Genomic DNA, 21,199 nt, shown 5'->3' with positions numbered 1-21,199 from the left:
AAGGGGGTCAGTGGGTCAAGGGATGGCACATCTGACGGTGAGTCAGTTTATTGTAAGTCCAAATTCTACCTGTTTCAACATTTTTCCAGGTGTTTGTTTAATTTCTTAACAGATCCATTCCTATGTGCCTCAGCAACACATGTACTAATATTGGAATGATAATGGGAAAATGGAATTGGTTCCTGCTCTAAAGGATGACACGCACATTTTTAAAGCATTCACTATTGTTGGCACATGACAGGACAGAAACTTTCTTAATTTGCAAGTCTTTATTTTTTAATACATCTTTTTTAATGAAGATTGAAATTGTATGTTCATGCATATTACACGACAACACAATACATTTTGCGCCAAATTCAACACTAATGCCTCTGAAGCCTTTTACTTGTGAGTCCTATTGACTGAATAAACAGCCCAGTCCCCTTCAATTTCTTGACTTGTACTTTTAGAAGTGGCACGCTTCTTTTGTTTTTCAATCCCATTCTACCAAACTCAGTATTATCTCTTTCCCCCTTGTGCACTCCAGCGTAAACTGCTTCAAGGTGCTATTTGCAAACATCGCTCTGAACTACAGCTTTACTTGCTTCTAGGCCTTAATCTTTAATTGGAGCTGAGCATTGTACTCCGGATTTGGCTGCTTTTAGTTGGTTGATTTCTTTTTTGATTTCTGTAACTTTCAAACAGTTTCATTGTGAAATACCATTGTCACAATGTGCTGCAGTGCATGAAAACTTAAAATGAATGGAAGGGAGAAGAGGAAGAGTGAGAGGGAGAGTTAGCGGGGCGGGGGGAAAAGAGAGAGGACAGGAGGGAAGGCAGGAGGGAGGGAGGGAGGTAGAGAGAGATAAAGAGAGAGAAAACAAAGAAAATATGGTATTTGGGGACTATGTGTTTGCATGGAAAAGAGTTTAGGCTTTAAATCAAGTGGAAAGTGGCTCTGTGGCTGGTATCTCAGTCTGTTGATGCTTTGTTGAGTTGCTTGGAGCATGCAAGGAAGGAGACCTGAAGCACTCCCAACCAGGTTGCATGTCTCCAAGTTACTGATATCCCACAGACCTCCTCCCTGTGCCACAAAGTTCTGGGCACTGAGCTCTGCAGTTGTTCCCCACAAGTCGCGAAGCGCCCCAGATTTACTTTCTCAGAGTGGCTAGTTACTGATACCCCACCTCGACCACTGTATTTTCCCTAGATACTTGCTACTGTGGAGTAAGCAGGGCTAAGAGAGAGGGAGAGGGGATGTGCCTATGCAAATCACCTGCCAGGATCCTGCCTGGTACGTCATTCCATCTCACCAGCTGACATCTGGCCTGCGGCAGGTAATTTGGAGAACAGACATATACGGACAGGCCACAAAGCAAATGCTGGGCTGTTGATTGAGGATCCCTTTAGCCATGTCTCCCTAAGTTACCGAGCTCCAGAAAAATTCCACCCTTAGCTCTCATAGAGAGGTCCTTGGCCGATCGTGGCCGATCGGGGCAGTGAAGGGTCGGGGGTGACTGTACACTGCCTCACCTTTTCACTGCTTTCTACACTGGTAATGCTTTTGCAGAAGTGGCCTGTACAAGTGATTCTGTTCTGCGCTGTGTGAAAGTGACATTTATCCACTGACATTAACCAAACTACTTGCGCTGCTCAACTCACATACATGCAGAGAAATCATTTTATGTTTTTTGGGGAAGGTCTAGAGGGTCCTGCTGATGATTTATTAAGCTGTCTGCTACTCTTTCTTTTACATAGAGTCTTCGCAGCCAAGGAATGTTTAAGGCATACGGTATGTCCCTCGCTTACAATGAAAACAGAGGTACATAGGAATGGGTCTGTTAAGAGATTAAACAAAAAGCCTGGGAAATGTCGAAACTGGTAGTATTTGGACTTACAATAAACGGACTCGCAGTCAAATGTGCTATCCGTTGACCCACTGACCCCCTTACCTTTTGTGTAATACTTTTGCTCTCAGTAGGGTTGTCCAAACTTCCCTTCTTAAAGCGGCTTTCTTATAAAAAATCCTAGAACTGCTTTTTGTGGCACACATGCCTCATATCCCGTTGCTCTTGATAAACTCACATCATCTCCCACCAGTACAAGCTGTAAAGGATTTCCAGGGCTTATCCAAGCAAACTAGATTTGGGTCGAAGGTTGACCAATCCTAAAATCAGCAGCAAAGTTAACATTGAAATCAGCCTCAGAATCTCTTAAAGGATGGTCCAACATTTGTTGCTTACAGGGATCAATTGGACAGCCTCTGGAACTGGCGCCATAAGCCACCTCCTGTTCTGCCTTGTCCTTGATACAGCCATGGGCCCACATACACTCAGAGGTACAGAGTTGTTCTCATGTCTATGGGTCTATTGTGATGTTCTCAGGCTTGCATCACCCAGCCATTGTGATGGGGAGGAGGTTGGTGTCATTTTGCAAGCACCCTGGAGCATGAATCTTTAAATATAATTGGCATTAAACCAGCCCCTTTAGGACCAGATCAATACAGCAGCAAAGAATGCTTATTCACTGTTGTTTGCCTCTTCATTTCATACCACCCGATATCTAAATGGTGTTTTGACTTTCTGCCCTCTGACATAAGGACATTTGGTATGGCAAACCTTTGACTGGAGGTCCTAATCAATGGTTTGATTGACTCTCCCTTTGCGCTTGCTTCAGCAACACATGTACTAATATTGGAATGATAATGGGAAAATTAAATTGGCCCCTGCTCTAAAGGGTGGCACGCACATTCGTAAAGCATTCACTATTTTTGGCGCATGACAGGACAGAAACTTTCTTAATTTGCAAGGCTTTATTTTTTTAATACATCTTTTTTAATGAAGATTAAAATTGTATGTTCATACATATTACACGACAACACAATACATTTTGAGCCAAATTCAACACTAATGCCTCAGGAGCCTTTTACTTGTGAGTCCTATTGACTGAATGAACAGCCCCGTCGCCTTCAATTTCGGCTTGCACTTATAGAAGTGGCACGCGTCTTTTGATTTTTTTTATCCCATTTTACCAAACTCAGTATTATCACTTTCCCCCTTGTTGTGCACTCCAGCGTAAACTGCTTTAAGGTGCTATTTGCAAACATCGCTCTGAACTACAGCTTTACTTGCTTCTAGGCCTTAATCTTTAATTGGAGCGGAGCGTTGTACTCCGGATTTGGCTGCTTTTAGTTTGAAAGTTACAGAAATCAAAAAAGAAATCAACAAACAGTTTCATTGTGAAATACCATTGTCACAATGTGCTGCAGTGCATGAAAACTTAAAATGAATGGTAGGGAGAGGAAGAGGAAGAGTGAGAGGGAAAGGGAGGTTTGTGGGGGGGAGTAAGAGTGAGGGCGGGAAGGAGGGAGGGTAGGAGGGAGGGGGAGTGAGAGAGACTGAGAGAGAGAAAACAAAGAAAATATGATATTTGGGGGCTATGTGTTTGCATGGAAAAGATTTTAGGCTTTAAATCAAGTGGAAAGGGGCTCATTGGCTGGTATCTCAGCCTGTTGATGCTTTGTTGAGTTGCTTGGAACATGCAAGGAAGAAGACCTGAAGCACTCCCGACCAGGTTGCATGTCTCTACGTTACTGAAATCCCACAGACCTCCTCCCTGTGCCACAACGTTCTGGGCACTGAGCTCTGCAGTTGTTCCCCACAAGTCGCCAAGCGCCCCAGATTTACTTTCTCAGATTGGCTAGTTACTGCTACCCTAACTCGACCACTATATTTTCCCCAGATACTTGCTATTGTGGAGTAAGCAGGGCTAGGACAGAGGGAGAGGGGGTGTGCCTATGCAAATCATCTGCCAGGATCATCCCTGGGACGTCATTCCATCTCACCAGCTGACACCTGGGCAGCAGCAGGTAATTTGGAGAACAGAAATATTCGGACAGGCCACAAAGCAAAGGCTGGGCCGTTGATTGAGGATCCCTTTAGCCATGTCTCCCTAAGTTACCGAGGTCCAGAAAAACTCCACCCCCAGCTCTCATAGAGAGGTCCTTGGCCAATCGTGGCCGATCAGGGCAGTGAAGGGTCAGGGGTGACTGCACACTGCCTCACCTTTTCACTGCTTTCTACAGCGGTAATGCTTTTGCAGAAGCGGCCTGTACAAGTGATTTTGTTCTGCGCTGTGGGAAAGTGACATTTATCCACTGACATTAACCAAACTACTTGCGCTGTTCAACGCACATTCATGCAGAGAAATAATGTTATGGTTTTTGGGGAAGGTCTAGAGTGTCCTGCTGATTATTTATTAAGCTGTACTCTACTCTTGCTTTTACATAGAGTCTTCCCTGCCAGGAATGTTTAAGGCATACTGTATGTCCCTCCCTTACAATGAAAACTCTGTTGAAAACACAGAGGTACATAGGAATGGATCTGTTAAGAAATGAAACAAAAAGCCTGGAAAAATGTCGAAACGGGTAGGATTTGGACTTACAATTAACGGACTCACAGTCAGATGTGCTATCCCTTGATCCACTGACTCCCTTTCCTTTGTGTAATCCTTTTGCTCTCACTAGGGTTTTCCAAAGTGGCTTTCATATAAAAGATCCTAGACCAGCATTTTGTGGCGCACATGCCTCATATCCCATTGCTCTTGATAAACTCACATCATCTCCCACCAATACAAGCTGTAAAAGATTTTCAGGGCTTAGCCAAGCAAACTAGACGTGGGTCGAAGGTTGAGCAATCCTTAAATCAGCAGCAAAGTTAACATTGAAATTAGCCTCAGAATCTCTTAAAGGATGGTCCAACATCTGATGCTTGCAGCGCGCGATGGGGCAGCCTGGGTGCTGACACCTTAAACCATCTCCTGTTGTTGCCTTGTCCTTGATCCAGCCATGGGCCCACATACACTCAGAGGTACAGAGTGTTTCTCATGTCTATGCGTCTGCTGTGATGCTCTCACGCGTGCCTCACCCAGCCATTGTGATGGGGAGGGGGTGTCAATTTGCAAGCATCCTGGAGCATGAATCTTTTTATCTTTAAATATAATTGGCATTAAACCAAACCATTTAGGACCAGATCAGTACAGCAGCAAAGAATGCTGGTGTATTGCTGTTTGCCTCTTAATTTCATACCATCCAACATCTAAATTGTGTTTGGTCAAACGTTTGCCATATCAAATGTCCTTATGTCAAAGGGCAGAAAGTCCAGAGGTCCTAATCAATGGTTTGGTTGGCTCTCCCTTTGCGCTTGCCTTAAGGCGTCAGCACCAGAGGCTGCCCGATTGCGCCCTGCAAGCAATCAATGTTGGCCCATCCTTTAAGAGATTCTGAGGCTGATTTCAATGTTATTTTTGCTGCTGATTTAAGGATTGCTCAACCTTTGACCCACGTCTAGTTTTCTTGGCTATGCACTTGACATCTTTTACAGCTTGTATTGGTGGGAGATGATGTGAGTTTATCGGGAGCAACGGGATATGAGGCATGTGGGCCATAAAAAACAGGTCTTGGATTTTTTTTTTATAAGAAAGCCTCTTTAAGTAAGGAACTTTGGAAAACCCTGCTGAGAGCAAAAGGATTACACAAAAGGTAAGGGGGTCAGTGGGTCGAGGGATGGCACATCTGACGGTGAGTCAGTTTATTGTAAGTCCAAATTCTACCTGTTTCAACATTTTTCCAGGTGTTTGTTTAATTTCTTAACAGATCCATTCCTATGTGCCTCAGCAACACATGTACTAATATTGGAATGATAATGGGAAAATGGAATTGGTTCCTGCTCTAAAGGATGACACGCACATTTTTAAAGCATTCACTATTGTTGGCACATGACAGGACAGAAACTTTCTTAATTTGCAAGTCTTTATTTTTTAATACATCTTTTTTAATGAAGATTGAAATTGTATGTTCATGCATATTACACGACAACACAATACATTTTGCGCCAAATTCAACACTAATGCCTCTGAAGCCTTTTACTTGTGAGTCCTATTGACTGAATAAACAGCCCAGTCCCCTTCAATTTCTTGACTTGTACTTTTAGAAGTGGCACGCTTCTTTTGTTTTTCGATCCCATTCTACCAAACTCAGTATTATCTCTTTTCCCCTTGTTGTGCACTCCAGCGTAAACTGCTTCAAGGTGCTATTTGCAAACATCGCTCTGAACTACAGCTTTACTTGCTTCTAGGCCTTAATCTTTAATTGGAGCTGAGCATTGTACTCCGGATTTGGCTGCTTTTAGTTGGTTGATTTCTTTTTTGATTTCTGTAACTTTCAAACAGTTTCATTGTGAAATACCATTGTCACAATGTGCTGCAGTGCATGAAAACTTAAAATGAATGGAAGGGAGAAGAGGAAGAGTGAGAGGGAGAGTTAGCGGGGCGGGGGGAAAAGAGAGAGGACAGGAGGGAAGGCAGGAGGGAGGGAGGGAGGTAGAGAGAGATAAAGAGAGAGAAAACAAAGAAAATATGGTATTTGGGGACTATGTGTTTGCATGGAAAAGAGTTTAGGCTTTAAATCAAGTGGAAAGTGGCTCTGTGGCTGGTATCTCAGTCTGTTGATGCTTTGTTGAGTTGCTTGGAGCATGCAAGGAAGGAGACCTGAAGCACTCCCAACCAGGTTGCATGTCTCCAAGTTACTGATATCCCACAGACCTCCTCCCTGTGCCACAAAGTTCTGGGCACTGAGCTCTGCAGTTGTTCCCCACAAGTCGCGAAGCGCCCCAGATTTACTTTCTCAGAGTGGCTAGTTACTGATACCCCACCTCGACCACTGTATTTTCCCTAGATACTTGCTACTGTGGAGTAAGCAGGGCTAAGAGAGAGGGAGAGGGGATGTGCCTATGCAAATCACCTGCCAGGATCCTGCCTGGTACATCATTCCATCTCACCAGCTGACGTCTGGGCTGCGGCAGGTAATTTGGAGAACAGACATATACGGACAGGCCACAAAGCAAATGCTGGGCTGTTGATTGAGGATCCCTTTAGCCATGTCTCCCTAAGTTACCGAGCTCCAGAAAAATTCCACCCTTAGCTCTCATAGAGAGGTCCTTGGCCGATTGTGGCCGATCGGGGCAGTGAAGGGTCGGGGGTGACTGTACACTGCCTCACCTTTTCACTGCTTTCTACACTGGTAATGCTTTTGCAGAAGTGGCCTGTACAAGTGATTCTGTTCTGCGCTGTGTGAAAGTGACATTTATCCACTGACATTAACCAAACTACTTGCGCTGCTCAACTCACATACATGCAGAGAAATCATTTTATGTTTTTTGGGGAAGGTCTAGAGGGTCCTGCTGATGATTTATTAAGCTGTCTGCTACTCTTTCTTTTACATAGAGTCTTCGCAGCCAAGGAATGTTTAAGGCATACGGTATGTCCCTCGCTTACAATGAAAACAGAGGTACATAGGAATGGGTCTGTTAAGAGATTAAACAAAAAGCCTGGGAAATGTCGAAACTGGTAGTATTTGGACTTACAATAAACGGACTCGCAGTCAAATGTGCTATCCGTTGACCCACTGACCCCCTTACCTTTTGTGTAATACTTTTGCTCTCAGTAGGGTTGTCCAAACTTCCCTTCTTAAAGCGGCTTTCTTATAAAAAATCCTAGAACTGCTTTTTGTGGCACACATGCCTCATATCCCGTTGCTCTTGATAAACTCACATCATCTCCCACCAGTACAAGCTGTAAAAGATTTCCAGGGCTTATCCAAGCAAACTAGATTTGGGTCGAAGGTTGACCAATCCTAAAATCAGCAGCAAAGTTAACATTGAAATCAGCCTCAGAATCTCTTAAAGGATGGTCCAACATTTGTTGCTTACAGGGATCAATTGGACAGCCTCTGGAACTGGCGCCATAAGCCACCTCCTGTTCTGCCTTGTCCTTGATACAGCCATGGGCCCACATACACTCAGAGGTACAGAGTTGTTCTCATGTCTATGGGTCTATTGTGATGTTCTCAGGCTTGCATCACCCAGCCATTGTGATGGGGAGGGGGTTGGTGTCATTTTGCAAGCACCCTGGAGCATGAATCTTTAAATATAATTGGCATTAAACCAGCCCCTTTAGGACCAGATTAATACAGCAGCAAAGAATGCTTATTCACTGTTGTTTGCCTCTTCATTTCATACCACCCGATATCTAAATGGTGTTTTGACTTTCTGCCCTCTGACATAAGGACATTTGGTATGGCAAACCTTTGACTGGAGGTCCTAATCAATGGTTTGATTGACTCTCCCTTTGCGCTTACTTCAGCAACACATGTACTAATATTGGAATGATAATGGGAAAATTAAATTGGCCCCTGCTCTAAAGGATGGCACGCACATTCGTAAAGCATTCACTATTTTTTGCACATGACAGGACAGAAACTTTCTTAATTTGCAAGGCTTTATTTTTTTAATACATCTTTTTTAATGAAGATTGAAATTGTATGTTCATACATATTACACGACAACACAATACATTTTGAGCCAAATTCAACACTAATGCCTCAGGAGCCTTTTACTTGTGAGTCCTATTGACTGAATGGACAGCCCCGTCGCCTTCAATTTCTTGGCTTGCACTTTTAGAAGTGGCACGCGTCTTTTGTTTTTTTTTATCCCATTTTACCAAACTCAGTATTATCACTTTCCCCCTTGTTGTGCACTCCAGCGTAAACTGCTTTAAGGTGCTATTTGCAAACATCGCTCTGAACTACAGCTTTACTTGCTTCTAGGCCTTAATCTTTAATTGGAGCGGAGCGTTGTACTCCGGATTTGGCTGCTTTTAGTTTGAAAGTTACAGAAATCAAAAAAGAAATCAACAAACAGTTTCATTGTGAAATACCATTGTCACAATGTGCTGCAGTGCATGAAAACTTAAAATGAATGGTAGGGAGAGAAAGAGGAAGAGTGAGAGGGAAAGGGAGGTTTGTGGGGGGGAGAAAGAGTGAGGGCGGGAAGGAGGGAGGGTAGGAGGGAGGGGGAGTGAGAGAGACTGAGAGAGAGAAAACAAAGAAAATATGATATTTGGGGGCTATGTGTTTGCATGGAAAAGATTTTAGGCTTTAAATCAAGTGGAAAGGGGCTCATTGGCTGGTATCTCAGCCTGTTGATGCTTTGTTGAGTTGCTTGGAACATGCAAGGAAGAAGACCTGAAGCACTCCCGACCAGGTTGCATGTCTCTACGTTTCTGAAATCCCACAGACCTCCTCCCTGTGCCACAACGTTCTGGGCACTGAGCTCTGCAGTTGTTCCCCACAAGTCGCCAAGCGCCCCAGATTTACTTTCTCAGATTGGCTAGTTACTGCTACCCTAACTCGACCACTATATTTTCCCCAGATACTTGCTATTGTGGAGTAAGCAGGGCTAAGACAGAGGGAGAGGGGGTGTGCCTATGCAAATCATCTGCCAGGATCATCCCTGGGACGTCATTCCATCTCACCAGCTGACACCTGGGCAGCAGCAGGTAATTTGGAGAACAGAAATATTCGGACAGGCCACAAAGCAAAGACTGGGCCGTTGATTGAGGATCCCTTTAGCCATGTCTCCCTAAATTACCGAGGTCCAGAAAAACTCCACCCTCAGCTCTCATAGAGAGGTCCTTGGCCGATCGTGGCCGATCAGGGCAGTGAAGGGTCAGGGGTGACTGCACACTGCCTCACCTTTTCACTGCTTTCTACAGCGGTAATGCTTTTGCAGAAGCGGCCTGTACAAGTGATTTTGTTCTGCGCTGTGGGAAAGTGACATTTATCCACTGACATTAACCAAACTACTTGCGCTGTTCAACGCACATACATGCAGAGAAATAATGTTATGTTTTTTGGGGAAGGTCTAGAGTGTCCTGCTGATTATTTATTAAGCTGTACTCTACTCTTGCTTTTACATAGAGTCTTCCCTGCCAGGAATGTTTAAGGCATACTGTATGTCCCTCCCTTACAATGAAAACTCTGTTGAAAACACAGAGGTACATAGGAATGGATCTGTTAAGAAATGAAACAAAAAGCCTGGAAAAATGTCGAAACGGGTAGGATTTGGACTTACAATTAACGGACTCACAGTCAGATGTGCTATCCCTTGATCCACTGACTCCCTTTCCTTTGTGTAATCCTTTTGCTCTCACTAGGGTTTTCCAAAGTGGCTTTCATATAAAAGATCCTAGACCAGCATTTTGTGGCGCACATGCCTCATATCCCATTGCTCTTGATAAACTCACATCATCTCCCACCAATACAAGCTGTAAAAGATTTTCAGGGCTTAGCCAAGCAAACTAGACGTGGGTCGAAGGTTGAGCAATCCTTAAATCAGCAGCAAAGTTAACATTGAAATTAGCTTCAGAATCTCTTAAAGGATGGTCCAACATCTGATGCTTGCAGCGCGCGATGGAGCAGCCTGGGTGCTGACACCTTAAACCATCTCCTGTTGTTGCCTTGTCCTTGATCCAGCCATGGGCCCACATACACTCAGAGGTACAGAGTGTTTCTCATGTCTATGCGTCTGCTGTGATGCTCTCACGCGTGCCTCACCCAGCCATCGTGATGGGGAGGGGGTGTTAATTTGCAAGCATCCTGGAGCATGAATCTTTTTATCTTTAAATATAATTGGCATTAAACCAAACCATTTAGGACCAGATCAGTACAGCAGCAAAGAATGCTGGTGTATTGCTGTTTGCCTCTTAATTTCATACCATCCAACATCTAAATTGTGTTTGGTCAAACGTTTGCCATATCAAATGTCCTTATGTCAAAGGGCAGAAAGTCCAGAGGTCCTAATCAATGGTTTGGTTGGCTCTCCCTTTGCGCTTGCCTTAAGGCGTCAGCACCAGAGGCTGCCCGATTGCGCCCTGCAAGCAATCAATGTTGGCCCATCCTTTAAGAGATTCTGAGGCTGATTTCAATGTTATTTTTGCTGCTGATTTAAGGATTTCTCAACCTTTGACCCACGTCTAGTTTTCTTGGCTATGCACTTGACATCTTTTACAGCTTGTATTGGTGGGAGATGATGTGAATTTATCGGGAGCAACGGGATATGAGGCATGTGGGCCATAAAAAACAGGTCTAGGATTTATTTTTATAAGAAAGCCTCTTTAAGTAAGGAACTTTGGAAAACCCTGCTGAGAGCAAAAGGATTACACAAAAGGTAAGGGGGTCAGTGGGTCAAGGGATGGCACATCTGACGGTGAGTCAGTTTATTGTAAGTCCAAATTCTACCTGTTTCAACATTTTTCCAGGTGTTTGTTTAATTTCTTAACAGATCCATTCCTATGTGCCTCAGCAACACATGTACTAATATTGGAATGATAATGGGAAAATGGAATTGGTTCCTGCTCTAAAGGATGACACGCACATTTTTAAAGCATTCACTATTGTTGGCACATGACAGGACAGAAACCTTCTTAATTTGCAAGTCTTTATTTTTTAATACATCTTTTTTAATGAAGATTGAAATTGTATGTTCATGCATATTACACGACAACACAATACATTTTGCGCCAAATTCAACACTAATGCCTCTGAAGCCTTTTACTTGTGAGTCCTATTGACTGAATAAACAGCCCAGTCCCCTTCAATTTCTTGACTTGTACTTTTAGAAGTGGCACGCTTCTTTTGTTTTTCGATCCCATTCTACCAAACTCAGTATTATCTCTTTTCCCCTTGTTGTGCACTCCAGCGTAAACTGCTTCAAGGTGCTATTTGCAAACATCGCTCTGAACTACAGCTTTACTTGCTTCTAGGCCTTAATCTTTAATTGGAGCTGAGCATTGTACTCCGGATTTGGCTGCTTTTAGTTGGTTGATTTCTTTTTTGATTTCTGTAACTTTCAAACAGTTTCATTATGAAATACCATTGTCACAATGTGCTGCAGTGCATGAAAACTTAAAATGAATGGAAGGGAGAAGAGGAAGAGTGAGAGGGAGAGGGAGCGGGGCGGGGGAAAAAGAGAGAGGGCAGGAGGGAAGGCAGGAGGGAGGGAGGTAGAGAGAGATAAAGAGAGAGAAAACAAAGAAAATATGGTATTTGGGGACTATGTGTTTGCATGGAAAAGAGTTTAGGCTTTAAATCAAGTGGAAAGTGGCTCTGTGGCTGGTATCTCAGTCTATTGATGCTTTGTTGAGTTGCTTGGAGCATGCAAGGAAGGAGACCTGAAGCACTCCCAACCAGGTTGCATGTCTCCAAGTTACTGATATCCCACAGACCTCCTCCCTGTGCCACAAAGTTCTGGGCACTGAGCTCTGCAGTTGTTCCCCACAAGTCGCGAAGCGCCCCAGATTTACTTTCTCAGAGTGGCTAGTTACTGATACCCCACCTCGACCACTGTATTTTCCCTAGATACTTGTTACTGTGGAGTAAGCAGGGCTAAGAGAGAGGGAGAGGGGATGTGCCTATGCAAATCACCTGCCAGGATCCTGCCTGGTACGTCATTCCATCTCACCAGCTGACGTCTGGGCTGCGGCAGGTAATTTGGAGAACAGACATATACGGACAGGCCACAAAGCAAATGCTGGGCTGTTGATTGAGGATCCCTTTAGCCATGTCTCCCTAAGTTACCGAGCTCCAGAAAAATTCCACCCTTAGCTCTCATAGAGAGGTCCTTGGCCGATCGTGGCCGATCGGGGCAGTGAAGGGTCGGGGGTGACTGTACACTGCCTCACCTTTTCACTGCTTTCTACACTGGTAATGCTTTTGCAGAAGTGGCCTGTACAAGTGATTCTGTTCTGCGCTGTGTGAAAGTGACATTTATCCACTGACATTAACCAAACTACTTGCGCTGCTCAACTCACATACATGCAGAGAAATCATTTTATGTTTTTTGGGGAAGGTCTAGAGGGTCCTGCTGATGATTTATTAAGCTGTCTGCTACTCTTTCTTTTACATAGAGTCTTCGCAGCCCAGGAATGTTTAAGGCATACGGTATGTCCCTCGCTTACAATGAAAACAGAGGTACATAGGAATGGGTCTGTTAAGAGATTAAACAAAAAGCCTGGGAAATGTCGAAACTGGTAGTATTTGGACTTACAATAAACGGACTCACAGTCAAATGTGCTATCGGTTGACCCACTGACCCCCTTACCTTTTATGTAATACTTTTGCTCTCAGTAGGGTTGTCCAAACTTCCCTTCTTAAAGCGGCTTTCTTATAAAAAATCCTAGAACTGCTTTTTGTGGCACACATGCCTCATATCCCGTTGCTCTTGATAAACTCACATCATCTCCCACCAGTACAAGCTGTAAAAGATTTCCAGGGCTTATCCAAGCAAACTAGATTTGGGTCGAAGGTTGACCAATCCTAAAATCAGCAGCAAAGTTAACATTGAAATCAGCCTCAGAATCTCTTAAAGGATGGTCCAACATTTGTTGCTTACAGGGATCAATTGAACAGCCTCTGGAACTGGCGCCATAAGCCACCTCCTGTTCTGCCTTGTCCTTGATACAGCCATGGGCCCACATACACTCAGAGGTACAGAGTTGTTCTCATGTCTATGGGTCTATTGTGATGTTCTCAGGCTTGCATCACCCAGCCATTGTGATGGGGAGGGGGTTGGTGTCATTTTGCAAGCACCCTGGAGCATGAATCTTTAAATATAATTGGCATTAAACCAGCCCCTTTAGGACCACATCAATACAGCAGCAAAGAATGCTTATTCACTGTTGTTTGCCTCTTCATTTCATACCACCCGATATCTAAATGGTGTTTTGACTTTCTGCCCTCTGACATAAGGACATTTGGTATGGCAAACCTTTGACTGGAGGTCCTAATCAATGGTTTGATTGACTCTCCCTTTGCGCTTGCTTCAGCAACACATGTACTAATATTGGAATGATAATGGGAAAATTAAATTGGCCCCTGCTCTAAAGGATGGCACGCACATTCGTAAAGCATTCACTATTTTTGGCACATGACAGGACAGAAACTTTCTTAATTTGCAAGGCTTTATTTTTTTAATACATCTTTTTTAATGAAGATTGAAATTGTATGTTCATACATATTACACGACAACACAATACATTTTGAGCCAAATTCAACACTAATGCCTCAGGAGCCTTTTACTTGTGAGTCCTATTGACTGAATGAACAGCCCCGTCGCCTTCAATTTCTTGGCTTGCACATTTAGAAGTGGCACGCGTCTTTTGATTTTTTTTTATCCCATTTTACCAAACTCAGTATTATCACTTTCCCCCTTGTTGTGCACTCCAGCGTAAACTGCTTTAAGGTGCTTTTTGCAAAAATCGCTCTGAACTACAGCTTTACTTGCTTCTAGGCCTTAATCTTTAATTGGAGCGGAGCGTTGTACTCCGGATTTGGCTGCTTTTAGTTTGAAAGTTACAGAAATCAAAAAAGAAATCAACAAACAGTTTCATTGTGAAATACCATTGTCACAATGTGCTGCAGTGCATGAAAACTTAAAATGAATGGTAGGGAGAGGAAGAGGAAGAGTGAGAGGGAAAGGGAGGTTTGTGGGGGGGAGAAAGAGTGAGGGCGGGAAGGAGGGAGGGTAGGAAGGAGGGTGAGTGAGAGAGACTGAGAGAGAGAAAACAAAGAAAATATGATATTTGGGGGCTATGCGTTTGCATGGAAAAGATTTTAGGCTTTAAATCAAGTGGAAAGGGGCTCATTGGCTGGTATCTCAGCCTGTTGATGCTTTGTTGAGTTGCTTTGAACATGCAAGGAAGAAGACCTGAAGCACTTCCGACCAGGTTGCATGTCTCTACGTTACTGAAATCCCACAGACCTCCTCCCTGTGCCACAACGTTCTGGGCACTGAGCTCTGCAGTTGTTCCCCACAAGTCGCCAAGCGCCCCAGATTTACTTTCTCAGATTGGCTAGTTACTGCTACCCTAACTCGACCACTATATTTTCCCCAGATACTTGCTATTGTGGAGTAAGCAGGGCTAAGACAGAGGGAGAGGGGGTGTGCCTATGCAAATCATCTGCCAGGATCATCCCTGGGACGTCACTCCATCTCACCAGCTGACACCTGGGCAGCAGCAGGTAATTTGGAGAACAGAAATATTCGGACAGGCCACAAAGCAAAGACTGGGCCATTGATTGAGGATCCCTTTAGCCATGTCTCCCTAAGTTACCGAGGTCCAGAAAAACTCCACCCTCAGCTCTCATAGAGAGGTCCTTGGCCGATCGTGGCCGATCGGGGCAGTGAAGGGTCGGGGGTGACTGTACACTGCCTCACCTTTTCACTGCTTTCTACAGCGGTAATGCTTTTGCAGAAGCGGCCTGTACAAGTGATTTTGTTCTGCGCTGTGGGAAAGTGACATTTATCCACTGACATTAACCAAACTACTTGCGCTATTCAACGCACATACATGCAGAGAAATAATGTTATGTTTTTTGGGGAAGGTCTAGAGTGTCCTGCTGATTATTTATTAAGCTGTACTCTACTCTTGCTTTTACATAGAGTCTTCCCTGCCAGGAATGTTTAAGGCATACTGTATGTCCCTCCCTTACAATGAAAACTCTGTTGAAAACACAGAGGTACATAGGAATGGATCTGTTAAGAAATGAAACAAAAAGCCTGGAAAAATGTCGAAACGGGTAGAATTTGGACTTACAATTAACGGACTCACAGTCAGATGTGCTATCCCTTGATCCACTGACTCTCTTTCCTTTGTGTAATCCTTTTGCTCTCACTAGGGTTTTCCAAAGTGGCTTTCATATAAAAGATCCTAGACCAGCATTTTGTGGCGCACATGCCTCATATCCCATTGCTCTTGATAAACTCACATCATCTCCCACCAATACAAGCTGTAAAAGATTTTCAGGGCTTAGCCAAGCAAACTAGACGTGGGTCGAAGGTTGAGCAATCCTTAAATCAGCAGCAAAGTTAACATTGAAATTAGCCTCAGAATCTCTTAAAGGATGGTCCAACATCTGATGCTTGCAGCGCGCGATGGAGCAGCCTGGGTGCTGACACCTTAAACCATCTCCTGTTGTTGCCTTGTCCTTGATCCAGCCATGGGCCCACATACACTCAGAGGTACAGAGTGTTTCTCATGTCTATGCGTCTGCTGTGATGCTCTCACGCGTGCCTCACCCAGCCATCGTGATGGGGAGGGGGTGTCAATTTGCAAGCATCCTGGAGCATGAATCTTTTTATCTTTAAATATAATTGGCATTAAACCAAACCATTTAGGACCAGATCAGTACAGCAGCAAAGAATGCTGGTGTATTGCTGTTTGCCTCTTAATTTCATACCATCCAACATCTAAATTGTGTTTGGTCAAACGTTTGCCATATCAAATGTCCTTATGTCAAAGGGCAGAAAGTCCAGAGGTCCTAATCAATGGTTTGGTTGGCTCTCCCTTTGCGCTTGCCTTAAGGCGTCAGCACCAGAGGCTGCCCGATTGCGCCCTGCAAGCAATCAATGTTGGCCCATCCTTTAAGAGATTCTGAGGCTGATTTCAATGTTATTTTTGCTGCTGATTTAAGGATTTCTCAACCTTTGACCCACGTCTAGTTTTCTTGGCTATGCACTTGACATCTTTTACAGCTTGTATTGGTGGGAGATGATGTGAGTTTATCGGGAGCAACGGGATATGAGGCATGTGGGCCATAAAAAACAGGTCTTGGATTTTTTTTTATAAGAAAGCCTCTTTAAGTAAGGAACTTTGGAAAACCCTGCTGAGAGCAAAAGGATTACACAAAAGGTAAGGGGGTCAGTGGGTCAAGGGATGGCACATCTGACGGTGAGTCAGTTTATTGTAAGTCCAAATTCTACCTGTTTCAACATTTTTCCAGGTGTTTGTTTAATTTCTTAACAGATCCATTCCTATGTGCCTCAGCAACACATGTACTAATATTGGAATGATAATGGGAAAATGGAATTGGTTCCTGCTCTAAAGGATGACACGCACATTTTTAAAGCATTCACTATTGTTGGCACATGACAGGACAGAAACTTTCTTAATTTGCAAGTCTTTATTTTTTAATACATCTTTTTTAATGAAGATTGAAATTGTATGTTCATGCATATTACACGACAACACAATACATTTTGCGCCAAATTCAACACTAATGCCTCTGAAGCCTTTTACTTGTGAGTCCTATTGACTGAATAAACAGCCCAGTCCCCTTCAATTTCTTGACTTGTACTTTTAGAAGTGGCACGCTTCTTTTGTTTTTCGATCCCATTCTACCAAACTCAGTATTATCTCTTTTCCCCTTGTTGTGCACTCCAGCGTAAACTGCTTCAAGGTGCTATTTGCAAACATCGCTCTGAACTACAGCTTTACTTGCTTCTAGGCCTTAATCTTTAATTGGAGCTGAGCATTGTACTCCGGATTTGGCTGCTTTTAGTTGGTTGATTTCTTTTTTGATTTCTGTAACTTTCAAACAGTTTCATTGTGAAATACCATTGTCACAATGTGCTGCAGTGCATGAAAACTTAAAATGAATGGAAGGGAGAAGAGGAAGAGTGAGAGGGAGAGTTAGCGGGGCGGGGGGAAAAGAGAGAGGACAGGAGGGAAGGCAGGAGGGAGGGAGGGAGGTAGAGAGAGATAAAGAGAGAGAAAACAAAGAAAATATGGTATTTGGGGACTATGTGTTTGCATGGAAAAGAGTTTAGGCTTTAAATCAAGTGGAAAGTGGCTCTGTGGCTGGTATCTCAGTCTGTTGATGCTTTGTTGAGTTGCTTGGAGCATGCAAGGAAGGAGACCTGAAGCACTCCCAACCAGGTTGCATGTCTCCAAGTTACTGATATCCCACAGACCTCCTCCCTGTGCCACAAAGTTCTGGGCACTGAGCTCTGCAGTTGTTCCCCACAAGTCGCGAAGCGCCCCAGATTTACTTTCTCAGAGTGGCTAGTTACTGATACCCCACCTCGACCACTGTATTTTCCCTAGATACTTGCTACTGTGGAGTAAGCAGGGCTAAGAGAGAGGGAGAGGGGATGTGCCTATGCAAATCACCTGCCAGGATCCTGCCTGGTACGTCATTCCATCTCACCAGCTGACGTCTGGGCTGCGGCAGGTAATTTGGAGAACAGACATATACGGACAGGCCACAAAGCAAATGCTGGGCTGTTGATTGAGGATCCCTTTAGCCATGTCTCCCTAAATTACCGAGCTCCAGAAAAATTCCACCCTTAGCTCTCATAGAGAGGTCCTTGGCCGATCGTGGCCGATCGGGGCAGTGAAGGGTCGGGGGTGACTGTACACTGCCTCACCTTTTCACTGCTTTCTACACTGGTAATGCTTTTGCAGAAGTGGCCTGTACAAGTGATTCTGTTCTGCGCTGTGTGAAAGTGACATTTATCCACTGACATTAACCAAACTACTTGCGCTACTCAACTCACATACATGCAGAGAAATCATTTTATGTTTTTTGGGGAAGGTCTAGAGGGTCCTGCTGATGATTTATTAAGCTGTCTGCTACTCTTTCTTTTACATAGAGTCTTCGCAGCCCAGGAATGTTTAAGGCATACGGTATGTCCCTCGCTTACAATGAAAACAGAGGTACATAGGAATGGGTCTGTTAAGAGATTAAACAAAAAGCCTGGGAAATGTCGAAACTGGTAGTATTTGGACTTACAATAAACGGACTCACAGTCAAATGTGCTATCGGTTGACCCACTGACCCCCTTACCTTTTGTGTAATACTTTTGCTCTCAGTAGGGTTGTCCAAACTTCCCTTCTTAAAGCGGCTTTCTTATAAAAAATCCTAGAACTGCTTTTTGTGGCACACATGCCTCATATCCCGTTGCTCTTGATAAACTCACATCATCTCCCACCAGTACAAGCTGTAAAAGATTTCCAGGGCTTATCCAAGCAAACTAGATTTGGGTCGAAGGTTGACCAATCCTAAAATCAGCAGCAAAGTTAACATTGAAATCAGCCTCAGAATCTCTTAAAGGATGGTCCAACATTTGTTGCTTACAGGGATCAATTGGACAGCCTCTGGAACTGGCGCCATAAGCCACCTCCTGTTCTGCCTTGTCCTTGATACAGCCATGGGCCCACATACACTCAGAGGTACAGAGTTGTTCTCATGTCTATGGGTCTATTGTGATGTTCTCAGGCTTGCATCACCCAGCCATTGTGATGGGGAGGGGGTTGGTGTCATTTTGCAAGCACCCTGGAGCATGAATCTTTAAATATAATTGGCATTAAACCAGCCCTTTTAGGACCACATCAATACAGCAGCAAAGAATGCTTATTCACTGTTGTTTGCCTCTTCATTTCATACCACCCGATATCTAAATGGTGTTTTGACTTTCTGCCCTCTGACATAAGGACATTTGGTATGGCAAACCTTTGACTGGAGGTCCTAATCAATGGTTTGATTGACTCTCCCTTTGCGCTTGCTTCAGCAACACATGTACTAATATTGGAATGATAATGGGAAAATTAAATTGGCCCCTGCTCTAAAGGATGGCACGCACATTCGTAAAGCATTCACTATTTTTGGCACATGACAGGACAGAAACTTTCTTAATTTGCAAGGCTTTATTTTTTTAATACATCTTTTTTAATGTAGATTGAAATTGTATGTTCATACATATTACACGACAACACAATACATTTTGAGCCAAATTCAACACTAATGCCTCAGGAGCCTTTTACTTGTGAGTCCTATTGACTGAATGAACAGCCCCGTCGCCTTCAATTTCTTGGCTTGCACTTATAGAAGTGGCACGCGTCTTTTGATTTTTTTTATCCCATTTTACCAAACTCAGTATTATCACTTTCCCCCTTGTTGTGCACTCCAGCGTAAACTGCTTTAAGGTGCTATTTGCAAACATCGCTCTGAACTACAGCTGTACTTGCTTCTAGGCCTTAATCTTTAATTGGAGCGGAGCGTTGTACTCCGGATTTGGCTGCTTTTAGTTTGAAAGTTACAGAAATCAAAAAAGAAATCAACAAACAGTTTCATTCTGAAATACCATTGTCACAATGTGCTGTAGTGCATGAAAACTTAAAATGAATGGTAGGGAGAGGAAGAGGAAGAGTGAGAGGGAAAGGGAGGTTTGTGGGGGGGGATAAAGAGTGAGGGCGGGAAGGAGGGAGGGTAGGAGGGAGGGGGAGTGAGAGAGACTGAGAGAGAGAAAACAAAGAAAATATGATATTTGGGGGCTATGCGTTTGCATGGAAAAGATTTTAGGCTTTAAATCAAGTGGAAAGGGGCTCATTGGCTGGTATCTCAGCCTGTTGATGCTTTGTTGAGTTGCTTGGAACATGCAAGGAAGAAGACCTGAAGCACTTCCGACCAGGTTGCATGTCTCTACGTTACTGAAATCCCACAGACCTCCTCCCTGTGCCACAACGTTCTGGGCACTGAGCTCTGCAGTTGTTCCCCACAAGTCGCCAAGCGCCCCAGATTTACTTTCTCAGATTGGCTAGTTACTGCTACCCTAACTCGACCACTATATTTTCCCCAGATACTTGCTATTGTGGAGTAAGCAGGGCTAAGACAGAGGGAGAGGGGGTGTGCCTATGCAAATCATCTGCCAGGATCATCCCTGGGACGTCATTCCATCTCACCAGCTGACACCTGGGCAGCAGCAGGTAATTTGGAGAACAGAAATATTCGGACAGGCCACAAAGCAAAGACTGGGCCATTGATTGAGGATCCCTTTAGCCATGTCTCCCTAAGTTACCGAGGTCCAGAAAAACTCCACCCTCAGCTCTCATAGAGAGGTCCTTGGCCGATCGTGGCCGATCGGGGCAGTGAAGGTTCGGGGGTGACTGTACACTGCCTCACCTTTTCACTGCTTTCTACAGCGGTAATGCTTTTGCAGAAACGGCCTGTACAAGTGATTTTGTTCTGCGCTGTGGGAAAGTGACATTTATCCACTGACATTAACCAAACTACTTGCGCTATTCAACGCACATACATGCAGAGAAATAATGTTATGTTTTTTGGGGAAGGTCTAGAGTGTCCTGCTGATTATTTATTAAGCTGTACTCTACTCTTGCTTTTACATAGAGTCTTCCCTGCCAGGAATGTTTAAGGCATACTGTATGTCCCTCCCTTACAATGAAAACTCTGTTGAAAACACAGAGGTACATAGGAATGGATCTGTTAAGAAATGAAACAAAAAGCCTGGAAAAATGTCGAAACGGGTAGAATTTGGACTTACAATTAACGGACTCACAGTCAGATGTGCTATCCCTTGATCCACTGACTCCCTTTCCTTTGTGTAATCCTTTTGCTCTCACTAGGGTTTTCCAAAGTGGCTTTCATATAAAAGATCCTAGACCAGCATTTTGTGGCGCACATGCCTCATATCCCATTGCTCTTGATAAACTCACATCATCTCCCACCAATACAAGCTGTAAAAGATTT

At 43.9% G+C, this 21,199-nt stretch overlaps 4 non-coding genes across 4 annotated transcripts; all 4 read left to right on the top strand.

The window, feature by feature from the left end:
- The first annotated feature begins 2,644 nt into the window (after positions 1 to 2,644).
- Positions 2,645 to 2,751, top strand: LOC138570809 (U6 spliceosomal RNA). Its single transcript, XR_011303835.1, has one exon. It is a non-coding gene; the product is annotated as a U6 spliceosomal RNA (small nuclear RNA).
- Positions 2,752 to 8,165: 5,414 nt separating this feature from the next.
- LOC138570634 (U6 spliceosomal RNA) lies at positions 8,166 to 8,274 on the top strand. Its single transcript, XR_011303671.1, has one exon. It is a non-coding gene; the product is annotated as a U6 spliceosomal RNA (small nuclear RNA).
- Positions 8,275 to 13,687: 5,413 nt separating this feature from the next.
- On the top strand, positions 13,688 to 13,794 carry LOC138570555 (U6 spliceosomal RNA). The gene has a single exon (XR_011303595.1). It is a non-coding gene; the product is annotated as a U6 spliceosomal RNA (small nuclear RNA).
- A 5,418-nt stretch (positions 13,795 to 19,212) lies between these two features.
- Positions 19,213 to 19,319, top strand: LOC138570554 (U6 spliceosomal RNA). The gene has a single exon (XR_011303594.1). It is a non-coding gene; the product is annotated as a U6 spliceosomal RNA (small nuclear RNA).
- Positions 19,320 to 21,199: the final 1,880 nt, after the last annotated feature.

The sequence above is a fragment of the Ambystoma mexicanum genome, chromosome 2q (assembly GCF_040938575.1).
Source record: "Ambystoma mexicanum isolate Mex_15411 chromosome 2q, UKY_AmexF1_1, whole genome shotgun sequence".
Taxonomy (NCBI): domain Eukaryota; kingdom Metazoa; phylum Chordata; class Amphibia; order Caudata; family Ambystomatidae; genus Ambystoma; species Ambystoma mexicanum.
This window is presented reverse-complemented; position numbering and strand designations above follow the sequence as displayed.